Below are 19089 nucleotides of genomic sequence, written 5' to 3' on the forward strand. Positions count from 1 at the left end.
ATGTTTAAAGACTTTTTTTGTAGCTGTTACCTTAGAGTATTGTTAGTAAATTTGCATTTTTTTCATTATTATATTATAATAAAGAACTACAACTTTCCCCTGACATTCTTTAAGGTGAGAGGAAATTTGGTGAGGCTCAGGAGGAAGCACAAAGCTTTAACTTGTATGATTTTCAAGGAATTTTTGTGCTTGGTTCAGAAGGGAAGGCAAGGTCTGGCCTCTGTTCTTGAAGGGAGAGGGTATGCAAAGAAATCTATAAATGCCTACACCTTAGTTTAAGGACATGAATAAAGAGGGATCCTTGGAACACATTGGATTACACAAGTCCTTCTTTCTTTTATTTTTAACAATCCTCTTCTTTTAAATAATCTAACCAAATCCTCCCCATATTTCAGGCACCTATTTAGGTATCATCTGTCACCTTCCTCTTCCTCTTTTCCTGGCGAGTTTTTTCACTTGTCTGTGTTCTCACGGAAACCTCTTTATTCCCCATCACTTTTCATGCTCCTTAATAGTCTGTTTTCCTTTTTGTATCACAGCAGACTATGAACTTTTTGAAGCACCGACTTGTTCACCTTTAGATTCCCAAAGAAAAGTATAGCACCGGGATCATTTGAAAACTTATCAGTGAAAATGTATCCTCTTCTTACTGTGTGTCTGGCACTGGGCCAAGTATTTCACATGCATTAATTCATTTGATTCTCACAATCAACTTGGAAAGAAATTTCAATTATGTCCATTTTAAAGATAAGACACTTGAGGCTTCAAGAGTTTGAGTGATTTGCCCTAAGTCATACACATGGAGTGACAAAATAAGCACTAGATTTAAAATCTTTCAGAGATGAATCTTGGAACACTGGGGGAAAAAAAAAAAAAAAGACTTGGGTGATCCCCCTGCCGAAGCTTCTATTGTAGTTTGTATAGACTGCCATTAAAATAATTCTTGTAAAAAATAAATAAAAATTTTCAGAGAGTCTTAGGATATTCTCAACCACTTTGCTATATTCAAATGATTATTGAATGAATAATTCGACTCTGAGTGTCAGAAAGATCTGGGACCCATGGACTATAGATCTTATTTCCATATATCCTTATGTCTTAGATTACCACTTCCCTAGAGTGTATTAAATCTGTGCATTTAGTGGGGAATGTTGAGAAAATTCTTATAATGAAAGAGCTCCCTCTTGCTCTATGTCCTGAGGGCTGGAGTGGGATAGAGAGGACTCCTAGTAGAGTTACCTGATCTGAAGTCTCAGAAGAAAGATCTCTTTTCAGGGCACTTGGAGTGTTCAGTCAGTTAAGGGTCCAACTCTTGATTTTGGCTCAGGTCATTATCTCAGGGTCGTGAGATGGAGTCCTGTGTTGGGCTCTGTGCTTAGTGTGGAGCCTACTTAGGATTGTCTCTCTCCCTCTGCCCACTCCCCGCCCCCCTCCAATCACGCAAGCTCTCTCTGTCCAAAAAAAAAAAAAAAAAGGAAAAATCTGTTTCCCTTTTTGAATGAAATTATCACTTCCAAAGCAATAAGGAACAAGAATATCTATAAGAATTTAAACTTCAGCTTTCAAACTCTACTTTCTTGATGGATAAAAAAGAATGAAAGATAAAGCTATATATCATGTTTTCAAGTCTTATGTTTAATAAACATCAAATGAAATTCTGCCAAATGGGTGAGTGGGAGTCAGATGTATAATTAAATCTCCTTCTGGAATATATGCCACTCAGAGATCAAATGGCTAACATCAAATTGGTCTTTCCAAATGTGATCTATTGCCTCATGGAAAGCTGTCTATAGTTTTACACCATGGAAACTTAAAGGAATAGGTTTTTTGTTTTTGTTTTTCTTTTTTTTTAGAGTAAATGTTCTAATTTATTTGAGAATCTAAATACAGATTTAGAGAAAGAAAAATGAATGACAAATTGTAAAGTATGCTTAGTGGAAGTAGTGTCTCTGACTGTATGCAGATTGCATGTCGGATTGCTTTTAGACTGAATGTAACCTATGAGCTATTCCCAAGGTTTTTCTTCTTAGGCCTCTCTCAATAATGATTTACAGTAAATGGATTGGTATAGCCATGTGATGAGTGACATTTCATATGAAAACCCTGAATATTTTAGTTTGTCCTTTCATGACATCTAAGAAAAAGAGAAGGGGGAGACATCAAGAGATATTCACAGACAGAATAGAGCAAATGAAAATCCAGCATTACCTTTAAATATCATTCCATATGGACAGCTCACTCTATTAGAAAGAGGTAAATAACATTTCAATTATAAGAAAAAAATCTTTGTACAAACACTCCCTTCTACTCCAGAGCCCAAAGCAGATGCTATTTTATAAGATTATATCTATAGTAATGATTACAATTAATTAGATATCATTAAATAGCTATTCTCAAAAATCAATGTACTAAAAATAAATACACCATTTTAAATGCCATGCTGGTTTGTGATATTTTGTATTCAGAATTTTTAAAAAGGAGAAACTTGCTTTAGCAAAATGAACAGCTATTTTTTCTATCAAGGTGACAGGTCGTAATTGATCTTTTCCAGTGTGGTTAATGAGCAAAAGCAGTTCCCATGGGCACCATGAGGAAGAAGCAGTTCTATTGTTAGAAATCATATTTGGATGCTTGGAATTTTCCATTTTTCTTCATACTTAACAAAGCTCATAGACACAATTTTATTCTGAATCTGGTTACAGACCTTTATTGTTTGTTCTTTTTCTAGATGAAATCTGACTACAATCTTGTACCCTAGGTAAATATTGCCTGCCTTTCTTTACTGATCTAAAGAAATGGTAAACGGATGCTAGAGGAAACAACTCTTAATAAGTTTATTGTTTCTTAGGTGTGAGAATGAACCTGGTTTCTATGTTTCTGGGAAAGTTTCTCTCTTCTTTTTCAGTGAGTGGTGCTATGCTATGCTAGTGCTCTCGCCATTCTAATGTAATAAGAACTTGGCCTCCTTTTGAGTTTTCAACTGGGAATAGGGTTATTTCTCCTGCTTCATGATGAGTGCTGGATTACTGCATGCTGACCACATTTGCTGTGGTTCTTCCTCTTGAGGTCAATGGTGGTTGAAGGATTCTTAGGGCAGGATTTAAAGCTCAATTTGGGTATGGAAGTCTTTGGGTGTCTTCAGGTCAAAGAGTTTTGTGTAAGAGAAGAGTTGTTCTCTCTACTAAACATTAGTGGTATCATGGGGAAATTCATGAGGATCTGTTGACTCTGGATAGAGGAAAGTTACAGAGTGTAGCTAAATGGTTGGAATGTGGGGCTGGGAATTCATACACTTTATTTCTGTCATTACCATGCTTAGGTCATCTACTGAACTTTAATCATTCGTTAGATATTCATAATTTCTTATGAAAGCATGTATTACTTAAAATATTTTTATTTGATTATGCCTTTATAGTTCCAACCATTCTATTTTCTTCAGTAATGTTAATATTCATATGAGATTAGTATAAGATAGAGTTTAAAAAGTTATTGTTGCAACACTGATTTTAAGTAAAGCCACAAGAATAATTTTGGAAGTGTGGATTATCTTTGTAGGCAGAGGGCATGTGTTTGGTTCACATTTAATAATAAAAACAACAATAGCAACAGGAATAATAAAGGCAATAGTTGTGATTAGTTGGGAATTCAGTACAAATATTAACTACAAATGGACTGTCCTAACCAGTCAATTTTGAAAAACGGGATGTTTGGCACAATGTTTGGAGTTGTGACACAGTTGCAAAAAAGTTAATTCCTTTTGACTTCTGCCAGTTAGTATTAAACTTATGAGGCATGAAATCATCTAATTCTCGATAATAGGTTTTCTATAGAGTTCCCAGTAGAAAACATTTATGCTTGAAACATATGTGCCTAGATCTCACAAACCACAGGAACATTTATTTACAAAAATGCAAGCAGTCTTCCCCTTTGAGTGCTCAGAAACGAAATAATTTTTTAGAAAGACGGGGAAAAATGGGCCATAAATTTGCTCATATCTTTTGTGAAGGCTCAACAAATCAACTGAGTTAAAGCCTGGGATGTATTACATTTGCATATTTATATATCCAAACTTTTGGCAATTGCTACTTTTCCCTCATCTCCATTTTATTCCAGTTTTCTTCATTATTTTTTCTATTGGAGTGGTATGTTTTATTTTTGTCATCAAGTGGAGAGGTACAGGATGCCTGATAAGATCAAACTGAGATGAAAAATTATCCCATTTCATAGTATGAAAAGATCAATTTTAACATATCAAGTTTCATGAAAGGCAGAGGAGATAAATGCGTCTTGAACACTGAACTGTCACTAACTTATTCTCAATCTTATTTTCGCCTGATATTTCAGAGTATAGTCAGACCCTTATGACAAAGTTCTGGGTTGAAATCTTGAAATCATTTAGATTCAGAAGAAGGTATATCACTACATTTTAGCTCTCCTCATCATCTTTTAAAACATGCTGACCACATATGGAAAATAGTGGGTTCTGTTTCTTCTTTTCCTTTAGGTTTCCAAAACACATCATTTTCACCTTCTTTCCAGGAGATTATTCTCTGTTTTCATGAATCCCTAATATGTTGCACTTTCTACTCTGGGCACCTCTTTAGTCTGAATTTCTATTTATCAATATTTATTCATTGTCTCATATTTTAGAAGTAGTACATTTCACTATAGAAAATTTAGAAAATACAAAAAAAAAGAGTAAAATAAAGAGCATTTCCAATCTGAAAATCCAGAGATGAACATGATGTTTGTGTCCTTCTCACTCCCTTTTGGTGCATACAGACATATATACATTCTGTGCCATGTACACACTCACATACATAAAATTGGAACTATACTGTGAAGTCACATTAGGGATATTTATATTTTTTAAATTTCCCTTGCAAAGTGGAGAATGTTCACTATAAGTCATTTGTGTACATTAGAATTACCCGAAGAGCTGTAAAAAAGAGTAAAAAATGTCTGCATTTCAGGCTTAGACATTTTTATTTAATTGATCTTGTTTCATGCATAGGTATTTCTAGAAAACTCACCAGACATTTATTTCTATTTCTCTACAAAGTAAAGAATCAGTGCTATTTTCTTCTAATCTGTATACTTGGAAATGAGTCAGTAACTATATATTACAATAAACTCTTGTCAGGCCAGTTCTTTTCCTATTTAGTCTCTGACAATTGATCACATTCTTCAGTCATAGACTAGATTGGGTTAGATTATAGCTTTCAATTCTTTAGTTGGTTCAGATTATAGATTTATAAATTCATGATGCTCTTTTCTAGATGATTTTGAAAAACCTCTATGACTAGAGTAGGTGGAGTATGTATCTCTGATTCTTTGATATAGGTCTTGCTTTGGACAATAGAATGATAGTGGGCATGAGATAAGCAAGGACTTCAAAGATGCTTGGTTCCTCATGCATTTTCCATATGCTCTGAGAAGAATGTGCTCCCTTAATGATAGTCTGATCAGCAAAATGGACCCATTTGGTCACATGGAGGGCCCATGAACTGAATGTGTAGCTGGAAATAAGTGAAAACATGAATCAGAACTGTTCATGCTGACTACAGATCACTACGCAAAAAACACAGATGTTTTGTTATAAGCATTAATATTTGTAAGTTTTGTTAGGCAGCATAAATGCAGACCAAAAAACTTAACTGGTTCACCCTTCTGATTGCTTGTGTATTGTCTCTCTGACAGTATATGCTGCTTCTCTTTATATTCCTGACAGTTCCTACTTAAAATTATTTTGGTGGCCTCTCTACTCATCACTTAAATAAAAATGGTGCCCCAGAACTTCATTCTCAGCCCTTGTCTATTTTTACTCAGCAAATTCTTCCTGGTCACCCTTTTTACTCCCAGTTCATTTCAACTATATTAATTGTGCCTTTATCAATAGCTCCATAAGTTGAACAGCAAATTCTTAGATTTTATATATCAAGTCTTAAATTCAGTCATGCAGAAATTGAACCCATTACTTTATTTTCCTAATCTGCTACTCCTTATTAATTACCCAAACTGGTTAAGGCTCCCATTTACACTATCAGTTCAATAAGAAAGAAAGAGACAAAGACTGAGAGAGAGAAAGAGTGAGAGAAGAAAGAGAGAAGAGAGAGAGGAGAGAGAGAGAGAAGAGAGAGAAGCAACATCATTCTATGCTTCTATTTTCTTCAACTCCCATAACCAACTCATTACCTGTCAAACTTCTGAAAAGAGATGCTCATGACCCACTTCGTGAAGTTTCCTGGTTACTCCTAATCTCCAGAGAATTTGGTTATTCTGAATTCTGTGTTATCACTTTGCATTAAAACTTGCATTTGTAATTTTTTCTCACTTCTTTCTCTAAACTCATTTATGCCAGGGCCTATATTTTCTTTGTTTGATTTTTGTGGTGGCCAATACAGTGCTGACACACGGTAGGTATCTAATAAATACTTGTTGAGTGAATTGTGTTAGAAGGTATCAGAGGCTGAATTAATAATATGGCTGTTTTAAAAATTGGCAGTATGACCAAGGAGAAATTACTCTGTTTATTTTCAGTTTTCATGTCTATCAGTTGGGAATGTGCTGTATTATTTATCTCCAGCAAAGATATGTGGAATGATTAACAAATAGAGTCATTTAAAACAAAAATGAAGTGCTGGAGAAATGATAATGAATTAGATTATGGAACTTGGCTCATTGTGTTATTAGTATTCTGTCTGCCTATTGAAATCACATTGCCAAATGATGACCTAATTATATCCCATTTGCCAGATGGTTAATTGTGGCAAGAAAAGAAGATTTGCAGTTATTGTAAATATTGTCTTTTGATAGTAAAACATTTTCCAGAATTACTAATTTATCTTTTAAATGACAATTTTCACCTTGCAACTTTAGAAACCTATTTCTGACTTTAATAAAATCATTATAAAAAGATGGAGAGAGGATAATGATTCAAAAAAGTCCAGGCTCTAATAAAATAACCAGTTTAATCTAATTTTAACCAATTTGGTTTTCTTTACAATGGTGGGCCAAATTTTGTTTCAAGGAGCAGGATGATTTAATATGACCCATCAGACACCTTCCAAATCTGTGTCCTATTCTTTACTCCTAACAAAGCCTCTGGCTCTGAAACAAAGGCGGTAGGTGTCCAAACCCCAATAAACACTTCTATCAACCTTTGAAATTGGAAAATTGGAATTTGTGTTCATAATATGTAATCCAGGTACAATTTCATCATTTTAATGTGTGGGGTTTTATCTTATTCTTCAGAATTCAAGGCAGTTCTTTATTTTCACCAAAGTGCAGACAGGGCCTTCCTGAGTCTTTTAAAGCACCAACTAGCTTATGTTACCTCCCAGTCCTCACTCTGGCTGGTGTAATTAAAAAATAAAAAAAATAAAAAAAAAATTCAAATAAGTTGAAGACAGTCCAACACAATCTTTATTTCTTGTCCTAACTAGTTCTATGCCTTTTGCAAAGTATAAAAATCTTTCCAAAAAAATTTTTGGAACTCTGCTTTGCTCATTCCCTTAGATTTCTGGTCTGCCTTTTAAATAATACATTCCAAAAGTTCTATGGTCTAGCAAACCATAGACCATAATATGGTCATGATATAGACCATAGACCATACTAGTTGCTTCTATGAAAATATGTCTTTTTCCCCCTCTGTTTAAAAATTTCTTTGTTTTTGCTTTTAGCTTGCAAGAAGTTTAGTCATTATTCATCTGCTTCATTCTTACATCTGCTAATTATCACTTTGTCACTCTTGAGGTAGATGTAAAATAATAGCAGAGCTTAAACTTTAAAATATTTGATAAAATTTATTTTAAAGGGATTATTTATAACACTATTGTTACAAGAAAAGTTAAGAATAAACAAAAAGAATTGATTTTATTTTTTTCTTAAAGATTTTATTTATTTGACAGAGAGAGAGATCACAAGTAGGCGGAGGCAGGCAGAGAGAGAGGGGGAAGCAGACTCCCTGCTGAGCAGAGAGCCTGATTTGGGGCTCCATCCCAGGACCCTGAGATCATGACCTGAGGTGAAGGCAGAGGCCTTAGCCCACTGAGCCACCCAGGTGCCCCAAAACAAAAAGAATTTAAAGTTCACTTATATTCACTGGATCCATATGGTGCACCTCATATAATTTCACTTTCTGAAAAGTTTTGCTATACCTCATGATGTTATCTTTTGGTCTTAGGCAGACGTGTTGGCAATCAAGTCACAGCTTACAAATACTACTGCTCCATGACAGTCGTTTCTTATTACTATCACAATTCAATAAATTAAAAAACACACACACACAAGTATTTAATCTGTTGTAAAGGATCCAATATTGATTTCTTCTGTAGGTATCATAGTGCTCACCACCACTCATCTTAACAGTAAAATAAATTGCTTACTCACGTATCTAATGAGTAGAATTGGCCTTCATAGCTACTTTCCTATTGTTATCAATCAGCTATTTACATAGGCACAGGGGAAAACAGATCATCATTTATTTTGAGACAGAGTAGCAAACATCAAATTTAATTGCCCTACTAGGCACTGGAGTCATAATCTTTACACAACACTTAATGTTTTCATTACTTATCAACTCACTTATAATTATGCTACACTCACAAAAGTTAAGCAGCTAGCAAACAGTAGATCGTTTACTACTGTTTATATGGAGATAACAAATAGATACAAAACGTGTTTAAGTGAATATATTAACTCAAATGATTATATAGAATGTCAGTTATTCCAGTTTAGCTTTACTGATATTGCTGAAACAGATTGTGTCAGATGTGCATACCTTATGTGGGTAAAGATTTTATATCCTTTTATTGAGTAATTATTTAATGGCTTTTCTTGAGACTTTTTCCAGTGTTGTAGCTGCTACCTGCTAACTCCTTTTTTCTAAAGAAGTTATTCTGAGAGACATGAAATGGCTACTGTATATGCTATCATTCATGCATTCATTCATTTATTCATTCATTCCTTACACTTTTTTTCTTTTTAAACTGTCCTAGGCTCTGGGGGATGTAAAGATGATTAAGAGAACAAGTTATGCCATCCCAATGCCTCATGTCTTGCAGACATACAAGTAAACTCTGGAATAGAGTACATACAGCACTTCTGAAATATCTCTAATGAAAAGAGAGTGGGGATCTGGGAACATAACCTCAATACTTTGACATTTATACTATTTTTTTTTCTAATTTTGAAAAGGTTTGTATTCTATTTTCTAATTTTGAAAAGTTTGTATCCTATTCCAGTAGCTTTCAGACCCCTTTATACAATAAGTCCCTTTAAAAAAAATTAAATCTAAAGTCAATGAGTAAAATCTATAAGATGCATGAGAATATGCACCATCACTCCTCCTGGAGAAGTTCTCTGTCGCAGACGGAGGCTTCTTAGCACCGTCTAAGAACTGATTCTACCCCACCTGTGTTATATCTAAAAAATGTCCCAAGTTACTTAGGTGATTGCTTAATTCTTTAAAAAAAAAAAAAATCTACCTAAACACTTCAGTCAGTTGGGCCACATTTATTTCTTAGCTTTGTTTGCCTCCGGGCATAACTGAATACGCCCACAGATGTGTGTCTTGATTGAGAAGCACTGTGGTTTCAGTGTAATAAGAGGTATAATGTATTTAAGGACAGGATACTACTGACAGGCACAGAAGAGAAATATTGAAATCAGAGTAGAAATAATTAAGGAAGAATGTATTGAGAAGTCTTCCCAGAAGAATTTCTGATAAATCAACATACTTATCAAACACTTTGAGTCCTATAATATAATAGTGACTGAAAGATTAGACATAGATCCTACTCTTATGAGGTTTATAAGGGAAACAAGAATAATGGCAAAGAGTTTTCTCAAATTGATGGAAGATATTAAGTCATTAATCCAAGAAACCCTATGAACTCCAAGGAATAAAAACAAATTTTCACTTGGATAAATCAATTGAAAACAAAAACAAGGATAACATTTTAAAATAACCAGAAGAGAAAAGAAATATTTTCATAGAAGTAACAATGAGACTGAGAACTGATTTAGCAATAGGAAAAAAAAAAAAAAAGTAGAAAACAAAGGTCTAACAATTAAAAAGATCGAAAGGATAATGGCTACTAACCAAAACTTCTAAAACAAATAAATATACCTTCTCAGAACAAGGATGAGAAAAAGACATTTGCAGAAAAACAAAGGCTGAGAAAATTAATTACTAACAAACTCACATTTAAAGAAGTAATAGAGAATAGGGATGTCTGGGTGGCTCAGTCAGTTTGGTGTCTGCCTTCAGGTCAGGTCATGATCCCGGGATCCTGGGATTGAGTCCCTTGTTGGGCTCCTTGCTCAGCAGGGATCCTGCTTCTCCCTCTGCCTGTAGCTCCCCCTGCTTGTGTTCTCTTTCTCTCTCTCTCTCTCTCTCTCACAAATAAAATCTTTTAAAAAATCCTTAAAAAAAATAAAGAAATATTAAAAAAAAATATGCTTCAGATAAGAAATCAGTCCAAATGTGTATTAGTCAGCTTGAACTGCCAATATGAAATACCTTAGACAGGGTAGCTTAAACAACAGAAATTTATTTCTCACAACTCTGCAGTCTTAAAAAGTATAAGGTCAAAGTGCGGGCCAATTCTGACAGCTTTTTTCCTGACTTGTATCTGGTGCCTTCTTCTGTGTACTCACATTGTCTTTCCTCAGTGGGTGTGTATGGAGAGAGGGAGAGCTCTCTGGTGTCTCTTGGGACACTAATCCCATGATGAAGACTCCACGCCCATGACCTCCTCTAACTCTAAGGACCTCCCAAAGGTCCCCACTCCAAATATCACCTTGGGGATTAGGGCTTCAACATATGAATTCTGGAGGGACACAAACATTCAATCTATAATAAGATGGAAGGAAGAAATGTAAGGAAACATGAAGAATTATGAAAATTTTAAATATATAGGTATTGATCTTTTATAGGTGAATAACAATGGGTGAGTGTTCTAAAACATGTGTGGAATTAAAATACCTGATATCAATGGCATAAAAGTCCTGTGAGATATAGATAGAATTAAAGGGTTCAAAGATCTTTGTATTGTTTAGAGAAAGGGCAAGAATGACAATATTAGGCTTTGATAATTCAAAATTTACATTTTATTTTTCAGAATAATCATTAAGAGAATAGTAAATAAATATATAACTTCCAAGAAATAGATGAAGGAAATGTGATAACATTTAACATCAGTAATGTTAAATCAAGCAAAAACTCAGTAAATAGGAGACAAAATAATACAGAACACCTAAGTCAAATAGAAAACAGTAAGATGATGGATTTAAACACAAATATATCAGTAATCAAAAGTAAATTGATTATTTTACATTGTAATTGTATTGTAAATTGTATAATTTGTAGTTTTGTTTTTTAAAGATTTTATTTATTTATCTGAGAGAGAGAGCACATGAGTGGAGTGTGTGGGGGAGGGAAAGATGAGAGAGGGAGGAGCAGACTCTCCACAGAACAGGGAGCTCTGGGCAGGGATTGATCCCAGGACCCTGAGATCATGACCTGAGCTGAAGGTAGACACTTAACCAACTCAACCACCCAGGTGCTCCACCCACAATTTGTAGTTGTAAATTAAATTGTAAGTCACTTAAAGTGCAAAGAATGACAGGCCAACTTTTTTTTTAAATGTTGTTTTTAGGAGGTTCAGAAAAATAGAAGTAAAATATAGAAAAATTGAATCATTTAACACTCAAACATTACCCAAATGAAAATTGGTGTAGCTGCATTAATATCAGACCACGTAGACTTTAAAGCAAACAAAATGCTTTACTAGAGTTAAAGAGGAAAACTTAATAATGATAGAGGCCCAATTCACCTAAAAATGTCCATATGCGGTTATACATATATACCCTGTGATGTAGCATTAAAATATGTAACAGGATTATTCATACAAACATGAAAAAATTAGGTAAATCCACAATTGTGATAGGATATTTTAACATTGTCTGTAACTAAAAGGATAAATAATGTGGGTATAGAATATTTTCACAACATAATTAATAAACTAGACCTAACGCATGAAACAAAGTATTTGAAAACTGCAGAATACACACTTTTAAAATGTATAAGAAACCTTTATAAAAATTAACAAGTGTCAATAAGTTTCAAAGGACCAAGATTATTCGGAATGTATACTCTGTTCAAAATTCAATTAAGCCAGAAATCAATAAAAAATTGAGACTAGAACTATCCCTACAAAGAAGTAATAATAAAAATAAAATGTCTTTAACTGAATAAGAAAACATGGATTAAAACTTTGTAAATTAGACTGACACTTATCAAAATCAATGACCTATAATGTAAACATTTTAGAAAAAGAATAGAGCAGAGAAAAAATATTGACAGAATATGGAAGAAAAGAAGATAATAAAGCAGAGCACAGAAATTAAAAACTTAGAAAATAAACATATAATAGAGGGATCAACAAATCCCAGAGTTTTTTCTGAAGGACTAATAACATGACAAACTCTGGTGAGGCTAATTAAAGGCAACACACACACACACAAACACAAACACACACAATAATATAAGGATTGAAAAGTGGAACATTATTGCAGATCCTAATGATATTAAAATGGTAAATAATAAGAAAGCTCATGAGGTTTGTTTAAATTTTTAGATAAAATTGAAAACTTCCTACAAAAAGACAACTGACATGGTAAGAAACAGAAAATCTAAATTTAAAACATCAAAAATTCATCACAAAGAAAACTTTAGGACCAGATTTTTCTACTGATAGATAAAGCTAAATACTTTCAGAAAATGGAAATAGAAAGACTCCCAATTATTTTATAAGGTCAGAATAACCACAGTACCAATAATGATACAATGACAATGTAACAAAGAAAAATTATAGAACAATATTAGTAGACATAGATTTTAAAGAATCCTAAATAGTGGCAAACCAAAGGTGGTGGTATACAAAAAGGATAGTACAGTCATTACCAAATGAAGGAAAGAAATGCAAATTGACTTAACATTTGAATATAAATTATTGCAATATATGATATTAACAAAATAATGGATTTGATTAATATAATAAGCTAAATAGTTGAAAAAATTAATAAAATGTAATATTCGATTAACATACTAGATACAGAAGGACACTTAATTGATAAAAGGTATCACTAAAACCCTACAGTGACTGTTATATGTAATTTTGAATTCTCGAAAGCTTTTTGAGATCAAGTCCAAATATAGATGTCCATTTTTTTCTTATCTATACAATATTGTATTAGATGTCCTAACTGTAGCAATCAGTCAGTCAGGAAAATAAAGATAGAATTAGTTATTGAAAAAAATTAATTTGTCATTATTTACAGGCAACATTATTGTGTATATAGAAAATCAAAACGATTCTAGAAAAAAATATTAAAACCAGTAACTGAATTTATGAAGGGTCCTAGATACAAGTAAATACCCCAAATTAGCTATATTTTTATACTTTAGCAACAATTTAATGGAAAATGAAATATTAAAATAGTTATAATTTACGATAGCATAAAAACCTACCTAGGAATAAGTCTAACAAAAAAAAAATTCAAGTTTTCTATACTGAAAACTCTAAGACATTAGTAAGATAAATTAGAGAAGAGCTAGATAAATGGAAGAATATACCATATTCATTGATTGTAAAACTCAGTATTGTCAAGATGTAAATTCTCCCCAAATTGATCAGTAGATTTAATGGCATTCCAATGAAGTGTTTTGTTGTTGTTGGAAACCAAAAATCTGATTCAAAATTTATACTGAAGTGCAAGCAACCAGAAATTATAAAGGCAATTTTTAGTAAGAACAGGAAAGCTAAGACTTACGTTACTAGCCATCAAGACACAAATAATAATTATCATATGATTCCATTTCTAGAATGCTCAAAAAAACAGACAAATTTTCCCTTTGTGTTTAAAGATACATGTTTAGATAGTGAAATTTTTCACAATATTTGTTATGTAAATCATATCAGTGCTATCCTTTGGAGGAGTGGTAGGAGTATACAGTAAGTGGAGAAGAGCATGAATTTCTCCCTACAACATTTTACCTCTTGACTCATGGGGTGGGTGCATCAGTGATAAACTGTCCATTTCTGCTTTGTGTGCATTTTTGTTTTGGTTTTTGTTTTTCAATACTTCATAAGGAAAACATTTTTAAGAGATAGACTAAAGCACATATACATATACTCTGAGATTGATGCTTTGGAGGAAAGCAATACTATACTATGACAGAATTTAACAACTTAAAGAAGTAAAGCTTGAAGTAAGCTTTGAAGGGAGTGTACAAAGTAAGTGAGAGTGGAGACGTGGATAACCTTCCAGTCTGAAGAAGAGCATGTATAAAGGCCCAGTAGTGGGAGAGAGCATGGACGTTCAGAGAATTGAGTAAGTCCTAGCGTGCCTGCAGCATGACGTTCAAGAGCGTTACAGATTGAGGTTTGCTTGACTGACGAAGCTATGGAGAGGTTTACAGGCCAGGGTAATCGCAGGAGCTAAGTAGCTATCAAAGGTTTGTAGTGGGGTTTGTTGGAGGTGACACAATTAGATCGGCGTTTGAAAGAGTGAACTCCAGTTACAGTGTGAAGAATGGATCAAAATATAGTATAGTCCAGTGGCCCAGTTAGTAGTAGGCTCTTGAAAACGTCTAGGTAAGCATTGGAGATGGTAAGTGGATAGTATGTGGGAGTTCTAAGTTTGGAGACAAGCTATTGAAGATTGTTTTCTTGGCAAAATAATGGCTGGTATAATACTAATTGCTAAATCCATTTTCTTTCAGAGGATTACAAGCTTCAGTAAAGGAAACAGTAATGATCTGACTAATAGCCAGTTGCATTTATTTCTATAATTAAGAAAAAACAGTATTGTATGACCATGTTTCTTCCATCTGATTCAAATTAGAACATAGAGGCTCTACTTGTTAGGCTATAACAAGCAAATGAGTTTCTTTTCTTTTCTTTCCTTTTCCTTTCTTTTCTTCTTCTTCTTTTTAAGATTTGTTTGACAGAGAGAGAGAGAGAGAGAGAGATCATGCATGCTGGGGAGGGGCAGAGGGAGAGAGAGAATCTCGAGCAGACTCTGGGCTGAGCTGGAAGTCCAGCTCCCGGTTTGATCTCAGGACCCTGACATCATGACATGAGTCGAAATCAAGAGTTGGATGCTACAGTGATGATTTCACAGGTATGTAGATACATGGAAGCTTAACAAATTGTACATTTTAAATATGTGTGGTATGTTACATGTCAATTATACCTCAACAAAGCTGTGAAAAAGGTATGTTTATAAAAACAAAAAACAAAAAAAAACAAACAAACAAAAAAAAAGAGTTGGATGCTTAACTGACTGCAGGTGCCCCACCAAGCAAACCAGTTTCTTATCAGTAGTTGCAGTGGGGTCCTTATTTCCCCAGCACCACTGTACACAAATAAACATTTTTTTTGCTATCTGACTTATAACAGTTAAAAATGCATGTAATCTTCTGTATTCTACTTGCCTGACTCTTACTCCTTCCTAAGTCACAAACATGTAGCCGCCCACTGCTCAGTACGGAAGGGTCTGCTCACTCAGTTCCTCTTTGTTTTGCACAATGAATGATGCCGCCTCCTCCTTAGTTAGTGAAATTTCATTTGAAAAATTGTTACCTTTGAGTCAAAGTTGGCTCAGCAGTTGTCTGGAAATTAAACTTTGCTTCCACTCTAACCAGAGTGATTCCTTTCACTCCTCTTTGAGTTAGTTTTTACTCCTTTCATCATTGACGTGGTACACTGACCAACATCTCCAAAATAATTTTTTTACAGTGAGATGCATAATCCTTGATTTCTATGAATCCCAAAGACCTGGGGCAGCCTGTCATCCCAGTGCTAGTGGAGACGGCGATGCGTGGCAATTTCAGTTGTTTCACCAGGCACGTAAATGCCAGTCAGTAAAGGTTTTACCAGAATTTAACTCGTAATTACAGACTTTTCATTACAGCTTTGCCCTGCTCATTTGCATAAAAAGGTTTCTGTTTGTTGCCCTGTGGTAAAAGGAATCAGATTAAAGTGGCTAAAATGAAAGTAATCTACCACTGCAAGTATACTCCTCACGTGGGAACAAAATCCTGCTGGTATTAGACCCACATTTCACACCATTTTTTTGAACTGAAGTTAGCTATTGGTTCATAAGATGTATATTAACATGTGAAGGACTGAACAATTTACTGAACTTTAACTCTTCCTTTTAAGTTATTGCCTAATCATTATTCACTATATGAACACATAAGGAAAAGTTAAATAATTCATAAGCAATGCTTTGAGAAACGCATTGTTCAAAAAGAGCAGAACTACTTTTGTCAATTCGTGTAAGCGATTTCTGAACTATATTCCTTAAAGAAAATAAAATATTAACAAGAAATATAGTGGGTTACTGAATACTTTTATTCTAAGTCCTCTGATATTTCTCTCCAGAACTATTTAAAGGTCACTTTTTCCACTTTGACACCTTTGTTCTTCTAGTTTTCTTAACCATTCTCTCTGGGCAGTAGTTTCTTTGGTCAAATTGAAAAATGTCCTCCCCCCATCCCGTCTATTTCTCTAGCACTGCGAGTTCATATACTCTTGTGTTTTTTTTTCCCCCTTTCCTCTGTATTCAAGTTGTCATAAATGCATTGCGAGAAATATTTTCCTGCCTTGGTTGACTGCATACAGTCTGCCTGATCAAGACAAAGAGTCATTTCCAGTGAGAATCAAGGAGGTTAGCTCATTCTTTCCTTTCCAACACTGCGTGCTATCACAGAAATTCATGTCAATAAATTGTCCATTAGTGGCTGCAGAGGACTATATGCTCTGTTGTGATCTGGGTACTTCTTCTCACAGGATATTGTTAACCCCGCAATACATTATGAAGTTGATTCAAATCTCTATTTCAGTTCAAGACTTTTTACTATTTTTGTGGCATATTTACTGATCTGTATTCCTTTAGTGAAAGCACTCTTCAAAGTTGAATATTCCATGTGCATTCGTTTAAACCATGTTTAGATTCCACTAGATCTACATATTTTAATACAGAGTATAATCAAATTGTCAGTTTACTTATGATGCTATAATACTATAAAAAATTATCAACCTCATTTACTTTGTAGTACTGCTTGGTTTGTAATTATAGAATGATGGTAGAGGGTGTCTTGTGGGGAACCCATTTCTATCCTGGGAATTTGAAGTACCATTCACTTAAGATTTAAAATTCAATGATTCATAAAAAAAAAATTGAGATGCGGTTTTATCTTTTGTTTAAACTCTCTATTGGGTATGAAAATGGTTACATTGCTGTGTTTTCTTATTCTTCTCTTCTTTTGGCTGTACCTTACCTAATTTTTAAAATACACAAATTTATAAAAAGCATGAAACTTTCCTACTCTCATGTTTGTGCTTTTTGATTTAAAAGGCTGACTATTCAGTTTTATAAATATAGCTGAAGATCACATAATTGGTAAACAACAATGCAGAATGTGTTGGATTGAATTGCATGAAATGCTGTAATGGAGCTGTAGATTTTCCCAAAGATTTTTCTCTTTAAAAGTTCAGCTTTGAATTTAGAGGAACTTGGGGCTATTAGGTTCACACTTTAGTTAAAAGGAGCAAAGGTGATCAAAGATGAAAAGTCTTCATTACCATTACAGCTCTAATAACTGTGATTTAAACAGTTCACTTTCCAATAAGAGTAGTATTGAATATTTTGAGTCTCAAAACTCTAATTCAAAAGTTAGTTCTTTGACTTCTGTTTCAATGGGACAAATACAATCCTCAATCAACATTTTGTTCATTTATTTAAACCTCTTCTCTTATTCAAGATTCAAATGCAAACGTCAAGAACAGTGACTCTTCTTTTCCTGACTAGCCACAAAGGTAAAAGAAATATGGGACATAAAGAAGGAATGATTTGGGGCAGGCAGGTAACCATAAGACATGTGCTTCTATCAATGATGAATTTCAGCCAGGAAGTTAGATTTGTGCTTATGTGCTCCAATTTCAGTCTTCTTATTGGAGTCGGTGACTGTCTCATGCTCTGAGCAGTACTTCCATTTTTGCCTTTTTTAAATGGAAGGTTCATGGAAAAAGACAGTATATATGGATGATTTATTATGGCCTGGAAAAGGTCACTTTGGGAATAAATTACTAATTCTCTTTTTTTTCTTTTTCTTTCTATCTTTTTTTTTTAATTCCTGAGCATGCACAATTTAAGCAGCTTCAACTAACGTTCAGATAACCATTTAAGAATCTGATTTTTGGCAACCTTTTAAGGAGTACTTATTTCACAAAGAGCATGACTTAATTTCCACTTATTTGCATATGAAGTTTTGGTATTCAAGAATTCTGATCTTGTTTCTAGTTTTGAATTCTGTTTTTGTTCTTTCAGTTTGCCCACACTTTTTTTTTTTTTTCCCTGACTAATTTGACATGAACGTTTTACAAGCAACTTGAAAGTTGCAAGCCTCTGCCAGCTCCTCTGGTTTTATTTCATATCTCCTCCCATTTTGTTCTGCCAGAGACTTCTGGATGCTGTCATGGTCATTCATAGAATTTCCCTGATAGGCTGGTTCCCATTCTTTTTGGGGAGGGGATACTAATTTAAGTAATGCTTTTGTTTACTGCTGTCCCCATTTCAGAGAGTATCACTCATATGAATAACTCACACAGAGGTACATTTTCCTCCCTGTTCAGCTATTGTTTCCACAGCTGGTACAATTTTACTTTCTCCTTTAAACTGATTTGAATTACTTCCTTTTCTCAACTATCCTTTGACCCTCCCATGGCAATAGTATAATAACCCTCACACAAATTAAATTTAGCGTGAGAATCCTGTTTAAATATTATTTTGACTAAATATGCATCAATATAAATTATGCAAAGCATAAGCATAGACCTAGTAAGATAATTTTAAGGGAGAATGTGAATGGTAAATGCTATTTCCTTTGCCTTTGTGTTATAAAGGTTCCATATATGAAAGTATGTCAGAAGAGATTTATGATCTTGAAAGAGCACCTTCCAGAGTGGAGATTATTTTTAAGGCGGCAAGAAATTACACGTTTTGGATGTTAAA

The sequence above is a fragment of the Martes martes genome (assembly GCF_963455335.1).
Source record: "Martes martes genome assembly, chromosome: 4".
In the NCBI taxonomy this organism is placed as follows: domain Eukaryota; kingdom Metazoa; phylum Chordata; class Mammalia; order Carnivora; family Mustelidae; genus Martes; species Martes martes.